Raw genomic sequence first — 10,055 nt, 5'->3', positions numbered from 1 at the left:
GCAGCGTAAGTATTTCCCTCAATTTTTGAGAACCAAGGTATCAATCCAGTAGGAGACCACGCGCGAGTCACCTCGTACCTACACAAACAAATAAGAACCTCGCAACCAACGCGATAAAGGGGTTGTCAATCCCTTCACGCCCACTTTCAAGAGTGAGATCTGATAGAGATAATAATAATAAGATAAATTTTTTGGTATTTTTATGATATAAATTGAAAGTAAAGATTGCAAAATAGATTGGAAACTTGTATGATGGAAAATAGACCCGGGGGCCATAGGTTTCACTAGTGGCTTCTCTCAAGATAGCATAAGTATCACGGTGGGTGAACAAATTACTGTCGAGCAATTGATAGAATTGAGCATAGTTATGAGAATATCTAGGTATGATCATGTATATGGGCATCACGTCCGTGACAAGTAGACCGACTCCTGCCTGCATCTACTACTATTACTCCACACATCGACCGCTATCCAGCATGCATCTAGAGTATTAAGTTCATAAGAACGGAGTAACGCTTTAAGCAAGATGACATGATGAAGAGGGATAAACTCATGCAATATGATATAAACCCCATCTTTTTATTCTCGATGGCAACAATACAATATGTGTCGTTTCCCCTACTGTCACTGGGATCGAGCACTGCAAGATTGAACCCAAAGCTAAGCACTTCTCCCATTGCAAGAAATATCAATCTAGTAGGCCAAACCAAACTGATAATTCGAAGAGACTTGCAGAGATAACCAATCATACATAAAAGAATTCAGAGAAGATTCAAATATTGTTCATAGATAATCTTGATCATAAACCCACAATTCATCGGATCTTGACAAACACACCGTAAAAAGAGTTACATCGAATAGATCTCCAAGAGAATCGAGGAGAACTTTGTATTGAGATCCAAAGAGAGAGAAGAAGCCATCTAGCTAATAACTATGGACCTGAAGGTCTGAGGTAAACTACTCACACATCATCGGAGAGGCTATGGTGTTGATGTAGAAGCCCTCCGTGATCAATGCCCCCTCCGGCGGAGCGCTGGAAAAGGCCCCAAGATGGGATCTCACGGGTATAGAAGGTTGCGGTGGTGGAATTAGGTTTTCATGGTGTTCCCTGATGGTTTGGGGGTACGTATGTATATATAAGAGGAAGAAGTAGGTCGGTGGAGACACGAGGGGCCCACGAGGGTGGAGGGCACGCCCCCCTGCCTCGTGGCTTCCTCGTTGGTTCCTTGATGTCCACTCCAAGTCCTCTAGATCACGTTTGTTCCAGAAATCACGCTCACGAAGGTTTCATTCCGTTTGGACTTCGTTTGATATTCTTTTTCTGTGAAACACTGAAATAGGCAAAAAAAATAGCAATTTGGGCTGGGCCTCCGGTTAAGAGGTTAGTCCCAAAAATAATATAAAAGTGTATAAATAAGCCCATTAAACATCCAAAATAGAATATATAATAGCATGGAACAATCAAAAATTATAGATACGTTGGAGACGTATCAGCATCCCCAAGCTTAATTCCTGCTCGTCCTTGAGTAGGTAAATGATAAAAACAGAATTTTTGATGTGGAATGCTTCCTAACATATTTCTCAATGTAATTTTCTTTATTGTAGCATAAATGTTCACATCCGAAAGATTCAAGATAAAATTTTAATATTGACATAAAAATAATAATACTTCAAACATACTAACTAAGTAGTTATGTCTTCTCAAAATAACATGGCCAAAGAAAGTTATCCCTACAAAATCATATAGTCCGGTTATGCTCTATCTTCATCACACAAAATATTAAATCATGCACAACCCCGATGACAAGCCAAGCAATTGTTTCATACTTTTGATGTTCTCAAACTTTTTCAACTTACACGCAATACATGAGCGTGAGCCATGGACATAGCACTATAGGTGGAATAGAATGGTGGTTGTGGAGAAGACAAAAAGGGAGAAGATAGTCTCACATCAACTAGGCGTATCAACGGGCTATGGAGATGCCCATCAATAGATATCAATGTGAGTGAGTAGGGATTGCCAAGCAATGGATGCGCTAGAGCTATAAGTGTATGAAATCTCAACAAAAGGAACTAAGTGGGTGTGCATCCAACTTGCTTTCTCACGAAGACCTAGGGCAATTTGGGGAAGCCCATCATTGGAATATACAAGCCAAGTTCTATAATGTAAAATGACCACTAGTTTATGAAAGTGACAACATAGGAGACTCTCTATCATGAACATCATGGTGCTACTTTGAAGCACAAGTGCGGAAAAAGGATAGTAACATTGCCCCTTCTCTCTTTTTCTCTCGTTTTTTTCTATTTGGGCCTTCTTTCCTTTTTTCTTTTGTCCTTTTTTATTTTTTTATTTTTCGTCTGGAGTCTCATCCCGACTTGTGGGGGAATCATAGTCTCCATCATCCTTTCCTCACCGGGACAATGCTCTAATAATGATGATCATCACACTTCTTTTACTTACAACTCAAGAATTACAACTCAATACTTAGAACAAATATGACTCTATGTGAATGCCTCCGGCGGTGTACCGGGATAATGAATCAAGAGTGACATGTATGAAAAAATTATGAACGGTGGCTTTGCCACAAATACGATGTCAACTACATGATCATGCATGGCAATATGACAATGATGAAGCGTGTCATAACAAACGGAACGGTGGAAAGTTGCATGGCAATATATCTTGGAATGGCTATGGAAATGTCATAATAGGTAGGTATGGTGGCTGTTTTGAGGAAGGTATATGGTGGGTGTATGATACCGGTGAAAAGTGCGCGGTAATAGAGAGGCTAGCAAATGTGGAAGGGTGAGGGTGCGTATAATCCATGGACTCAACATTAGTCATAAAGAACTCACATACTTATTGCAAAAATCTATTAGTTATCGAAACGAAGTACTACGCGCATGCTCCTAGGGGGATAGATTGGTAGGAAAAGACCATCGCTCGTCCCCGACCGCCACTCATAAGGAAGACAATCAATAAATAAATCATGCTCTGACTTCATCACATAATATTTCACCATACGTGCATGCTACGGGAATAACAAACTTCAACACAAGTATTTTCTCAAATTCACAACTACTCAACTAGCATGACTCTAATATCACCATCTCCATGTCTCAAAACAATTATCAAGTATCAAACTTCTCATAGTATTCAATGCACTTATATGAAAGTTTTTATTATGCCTAAGAGCAAATTACCATGTTGTTCTAAAGGACTCTCAAAATAATATAAGTGAAGCATGAGATATCAATTATTTCTATAAAATAAAACCACCCCCGTGCTCTAAAAGATATAAGTGAAGCACTAGAGCAAAAACTATATAGCTCAAAAGATATAAGTGAAGCACATAGAGTATTCTAACAAATTCCGAGTCATGTGTGTCTCTCTCAAAAGGTATGTACAGCAAGGATGATTGTGGTAAACTAAAAAGCAAAGACTCAAATCATACAAGACGCTCCAAGCAAAACACATATCATGTGGTGAATAAAAATATAGCTCCAAGTAAAGTTACCGATGAACGAAGACAAATGAGGGGATGCCTTCCAAGGCATCCCCAAGCTTAGGATTTTTGGTGTCCTTGGATTTTACCTTGGGGTGCCTTGGGCATACCCAAGCTTAGGCTCTTTCCACTCCTTGTTCCATAATCCATCAAATCTTTACCCAAAACTTGAAAACTTCACAACACAAAACTTAACAGAAAATCTCGTGAGCTCTGTTAGCGAAAGAAAACAAAACACCACTTCAAGGTACTGTAATGAACTCATTCTTTATTTATATTGGTGTTAAACCTACTGTATTCCAACTTTTCTATGGTTTATAAACTCAATTACTAGCCATAGATTCATCAAAATAAGCAAACAACACAGGAAAAACAGAATCTGTCAAAAACAGAACAGTCTCTAGTAATCTGTATCAAATGCATACTTGTGGAACCCCAAAAATTCTAAAATAAATTTCTGGACGTGAGTAATTTACCTATTAATCATCTTCAAAAAGAATTAACTAAATAGCACTCTCCAATAAAAAATGGCAGCAATTCTCGCGAGCACTAAAGTTTCTATTTTGTACAGCAAGATCAAAAAGACTTTCCCCAAGTCTTCCCAATGGTTCTACTTGGCACAAACACTAATTAAAAACATAAAACCACATATAAACAAAGGCTGGACGAATTATTTATTGAATAACATCAATAAAAAAATTGGGTTATCTCCCAACAAGCGCTTTTCTTTAAAGCCTTATAGCTAGGCATAATATTTCAATGATGCTCACACGGAAGATAATAATTGAGACAAATAGAGCATCATGAAACATGTGACAAACACATCTAAGTCTAAAATACTTCCTATGCATAGGCATCTTATAGGCAAACAAATTATCAAGGCAAGCAAAAACTAGCATATGCAAGGAAGCGGAACGAAACAATAGCAATCTCAACATAACAAGAGGCAATTTAGTAACATGAAAATTTCTACAATCATATTTTCCTTTCTCATAATAATTACATGTGGGATCATAAGCAAATTCAAAAAAATAGCTATCAAATAAAATATTTTCAACAGGATCCACATGCATGCAAAGTTGGCACTCTTCCAAAATAGTGGGATTAACATTAACTAAAGTCTTGACCTCTCCAAACCCACTTTTATCGAAAATTGCATAAGATTGAACATTCTCCAAATACATGGGATCTAAAGTTAACACTCTTCCAAACCCACTTTCAATATTGCAATCATTATTATCAATCTTATATTCATCATGGGGCTTAAATAAGTTTTCAAGATCAAAAGAAGAATCACCCCAATCATGATCATTGCAACAAATAGTAGTCATAGCAAAACTAGCATCCCCAAGCTTGAGGTTTTGCATATCATTAACACAATTGTCATTAAGAGAATTTATGATAACATCATTGCAATCATGCTTTTCATCGAAGGAACTATCATGTATGGGTGCAATAGCAACGATCTCATGTTTAACATAAGGAACTATAGCAAATTCATCTTCATAAATATTGGCATCATGGCCACAAGAATAGCAAGCATCATGTTCATCAAGGGATATTTCAATCAAATCATCGGAATCATAATTATCTATAGATTCATGCATATCATTATTCTCTTTCAAAGCAATGGACATTTTTCAATAAATTCTTTGACATACACATTATGAGCATAGTTTTCATAGCAATATTTAAGTATGTCCAAATTTTCAGATTCGTAGAGAGTAATATCATACTTTTCAAACAAAGAAGCAACTTCATAAGCACCCTTAAAAGCAACAAATTCTTCAAATTGTTTGAGATCGTAGTAACTATAAACACCCTTTGCATAAGAAGATAAGATTTCATTATAATTAAACTCACATAGGTAGGGGAGGTGTTTTTTTAGGGTTCTTAGAGCAACAAGTAAGATCAATAATTTCACAAAGATTCCAAGCATAACATAGCAATCTGTTTATTTGATCCCATAAGAGTCTCCCTTTTTCAGACAAACGGTGACGCACAAAATGAGCATGCTCATCTAAAGATTTCCCATCAACTAGGCTAGTTGGGGTTTCAGCACGAACGCATAAGGATCGAAGATGATCCAAGCAGAACACTTTAAGTGGATCTATATCAATAGATTTTTAGCAAGCAAATATGCAAGCAAATAGAAGGCACGTGGAAACACAAAGAAAGATACATACGGGAAGAAGGCAAACGGAAAAATGGCGAATAAAACAGCAAGGGTGAAGTGGGGGAGAGGAAAACGAGAGGCAAATGGCAAATAATGTAATGCGAGGGATAAGAGTTTGTGATGGGTACTTGGTATGTCTTGACTTGGCGTAGATCTCCCCGGCAACGGCACCAGAAATCCTTCTTGCTACCTCTTGAGCATGCGTTGGTTTTCCCTTGAAGAGGAAAGGGTGATGCAGCAAAGCAACGTAAGTATTACCCTCAGTTTTTGAGAACCAAGATATTAATCCAGTAGGAGACCACGCGTGAGTCACCTCGTACCTACACAAACAAATAAGAACCTCGCAACCAACGCGATAAAGGGGTTGGCAGTCCCTTCACGGCCACTTGCAAGAGTGAGATCTGATAGAGATAATAATAATAATAATAAGATAAATATTTTTGGTATTTTTATGATATAAATTGAAAGTAAAGATTGCAAAATAGATTGGAAACTTGTATGATGGAAAGTAGACTCGGGGGCCATAGGTTTCACTAGTGGCTTCTCTCAAGATAGCATAAGTATCACGGTGGGTGAACAAATTACTGTCGAGCAATTGATAGAATTGAGCATAGTTATGAGAATATTTAGGTATGATCATGTATATAGGCATCACGTCCGTGACATGTAGACCGACTCCTGCCTGCATCTACTACTATTACTCCACACATCGACCGCTATCCAGCATGCATCTAGAGTATTAAGTTCATAAGAACGGAGTAACGCTTTAAGCAAGATGACATGATGTAGAGGGATAAACTCATGCAATATGATATAAACCCCATCTTTTTATCCTCGATGGCAACAATACAATACGTGTCGTTTCCCCTACTGTCACTGGGATCGAGCACCGCAAGATTGAACCCAAAGCTAAGCACTTCTCCCATTGCAAGAAAGATCAATCTAGTAGGCCAAACCAAACTGATAATTCAAAGAGACTTGCAAAGATAACCAATCATACATAAAAGAATTCAAAGAAGATTCAAATATTTTTCATAGATAATCTTGATCATAAACTCACAATTCATCGGATCTCGACAAACACACCGCAAAAAGAGTTACATCGAATAGATCTCCAAGACAATTGAGGAGAACTTTGTATTGAGATCCAAAGAGAGAAAAGAAGCCATCTAGCTAATAACTATAGACCCGAAGGTCTGAGGTAAACTACTCACACATCATCGGAGAGGCTATGGTGTTGATGTAGAAGCCCTCCGTGATCAATGCCCCCTCCGGCGGAGCGCCGGAAAAGGCCCCAAGATGGGATCTCATGGGTACAGAAGGTTGCGGCGGTGGAATTAGGTTTTCGTGGTGTTCCCTGATGGTTTGGGGGTACGTAGGTATATATAGGAGGAAGAAGTAGGTCGGTGGAGCTATGAGGGTCCCACGAGGGTGGAGGGCGCGCCCCCCTGCCTCGTGGCTTCCTCGTTGGTTGCTTGATGTCCACTCCAAGTCCTCTGGATCATGTTTGTTCCAAAAATCACGCTCCCGAAGGTTTCATTCCGTTTGGACTCCGTTTGATATTCTTTTTCTGTGAAACACTGAAATAGGAAAAAAACAGCAATTTGGGCTCGGCCTCTGGTTAATAGGTTAGTCCCAAAAATAATAAAAGTGTATAAATAAGCCTATTAAACATCCAAAACAGAATATATAATAGCATGAAACAATCAATAATTATAGATACGTTGGAGACGTATCAGCTTGCCATCATTGTCTTCCCTTTTCTCATAAGGACATTCCGCAACAAAGTGGCTCACATTGCCACAATTATAGCAAGTCCTCACTCGTTGCTTGACCTTTGCGCCACTTGAGTTGTTCTTTTTGAAGTTGGGCCTTGTGTTCTTCTTGCTCCAAAATTTCCTTGAAGCAAGAGCCATGTGTTCATGATAAGCATACTTTGTATCTTCGGGATTGCTCTCCTCTTTTTCCTATTCTTCCACACTAACCTTGGCCTTCAAGGCAAGGTTGGGCTTATTTGCTATTTGAGAGCGTAACACCACATTGTCGGCGGTCTTGTCCAAGATGCTCATAGCCACAAACTCATCCAGCACTTCACTTGAGGACAAGGTGTGGAAGTCCGGCCTTTGACGAATGACGGAGGACATGGCCTTGTGGTAAGGCATCATGGCCTTGAGGAATTTGCGCTTGATCCAATTGTCATATGTATCCTTGCTCCCATGATCTCGGAGTGAGACCGTGAGAGTATTTAATCTCCGATAAAGCTCACGAGGTTCTTCATCTTCTTTCATTGCAAACTCATCGGCTTCATCTTGCACCACTTCATAGTTGGAGCGTTGAATGCTTGCGCTTCCCCGGTAGAGAGACACAACATGGCGCCATGCATCCTTGGCCATGGTGAATGGTCGGAGGTGAGCCAGATCTTCGGGTGGAATTGCATCTTGGATGATGAAGAGAGCATTCTCATTGAATTGATTGTATGTGGCTTCTCTAGGGGTGAAGTTGCTTCGGTCATGCGGATAAAAACCTTCTTCAATGATTCTCCAAAGGTTAGTATTAACATGATTCAAATGACGCTTAAAGCGATAAACCCAATAATCAAAGTCCTCATTTTTTAGAATCTTAGGGGGAGGACCGGCATGATTCAAATGAGTGGAAGGAATCGGTCCACCATAAGTAAGTGGAGGTTACACATGGGCAAAGATGTCGTTGCCAATTTTACCACTAGAAGAAGGAACCTTTTCACTGGTAGCTTCCCCCTTGTCGGAGTTAGCATCTGTCACCTTGTTAGTGGGATCACCCACTTTCATCGGCGCGGTAGATAGTTTAAGCCCTTCTAAGAATTTGTTAAACATGCTTTCAACCTTGGTCGTCATGGAGGTTTTCAATGTGTCCAAAGCCACATTGAATTCCTCACGAGAGACCGCGGTTCCCCCATCGGCCGTAGAGGAAACCGGATTCACACCGAAGTGCTCCTCCACACCGTCTACGGTGTCAACCATACTCTTCGGACGGCAAAGTCCTTAATAAAGAGATGAGGCTATGATACCAATTGAAAGGATCGATAAAGTTGACTAGAGGGGGGTGAATAGGCAACTAACAATTTTTAGCTTTTCTTTACCAATTTAAACTTTGCATCAAAGTAGGTTGTGTAGATATGCAACTAGGTGAGCAACCTATATGATGCAACAAGAACAAGTGCACAAGCAAGCAAGGGATATAACACAAATAAGCTTGCACAAGTAAAGGCACGAGATAACCAAGAGTGGAGTCGGTGAAGACGAGGATGTGTTACCGAAGTTCCTTCCTTTTGAGGGGAAGTTCGTCTGGTGTGGAGGCACAATGCTCCCCAAGAAGCCACTAGGGCCACCGTATTCTCCTCACGCCCTCACACAATGCGAGATGCCGTGATTCCACTATTGGTGCCCTTGGAGGCGGCGACCGGACCTTTACAAACAAGGTTGGGGCTATCTCCACAACTTAATTGGAGGCTCCCAACGATACCACAAAGCTTCACCACAATGGAATATGGCTCCGTGGTGACCTCAACCGTCTAGGGTGCTCAAACACCCAAGAGTAACAAGATCCGCAAGGGATGAGTGGGGGGAATCAAATTTCTCTTGGTGGAAGTGTAGATCTAGGCCTTCTCAACCAATCCCTAGAGAATCAACAAGTTTGATTGGCTAGGGAGAGAGATCGGGCGAAAATGGAGCTTGGAGCAACAATGGAGCTTGGGGATGGAAGAGATAGTCAACTCGGAGAAGAAGACACCTCTTATATAGTGGAAGAACAAATCCAACCGTTATCCACCAACTCAGCCTGCGTAGCACGGTACTACCGCGCCGGGCACGCGGTACTACCGCCCGAGCAGCAGAAACCAGAACAGCCCAGATGAAATGAAGCAGAGGGCGGTAGGACCGCTGGCGTGGTACTACCGCTCCCCCTTGCAGTACTACCGCAAGGCGGGGATGGTCCAGATTTTGGGAAGGCACGGACATATAAAAATACATCTGTGGCAACTTCCGCTGAGTTGGGATCTATGCAAAAATCCGACACAGTAGTACCGCAAGCCAGGAGTGGTACTACCGCGCGGGGTGCGGATGTAAAAAATTACATCCGCTCCTACTGTCGTGCAAGCTGCTGAGCCTGGCCAGAGTGCACGGTACTACCGCGCACCAGGTGCGGTACTACCGCATAGGGCGCGGATGTAAAAAATTACATCCGCCCCTACTACCGCAATAGCAGCAGCGCCTGGCCTGAGGCCACAGTACTACCGCTCCAAGGAAGCGGTACTACCGTGGGCACTTGCGGTACTACCGCTTCTATGAGCAGTACTACCGCATGCCCCAGATCAGCAAACACGACATTTTGCATAG

Source organism: Triticum urartu, chromosome 1, assembly GCF_003073215.2.
Source record: "Triticum urartu cultivar G1812 chromosome 1, Tu2.1, whole genome shotgun sequence".
Lineage (NCBI taxonomy): Eukaryota > Viridiplantae > Streptophyta > Magnoliopsida > Poales > Poaceae > Triticum > Triticum urartu.
Note: the sequence above shows the minus strand (reverse complement) of the source record.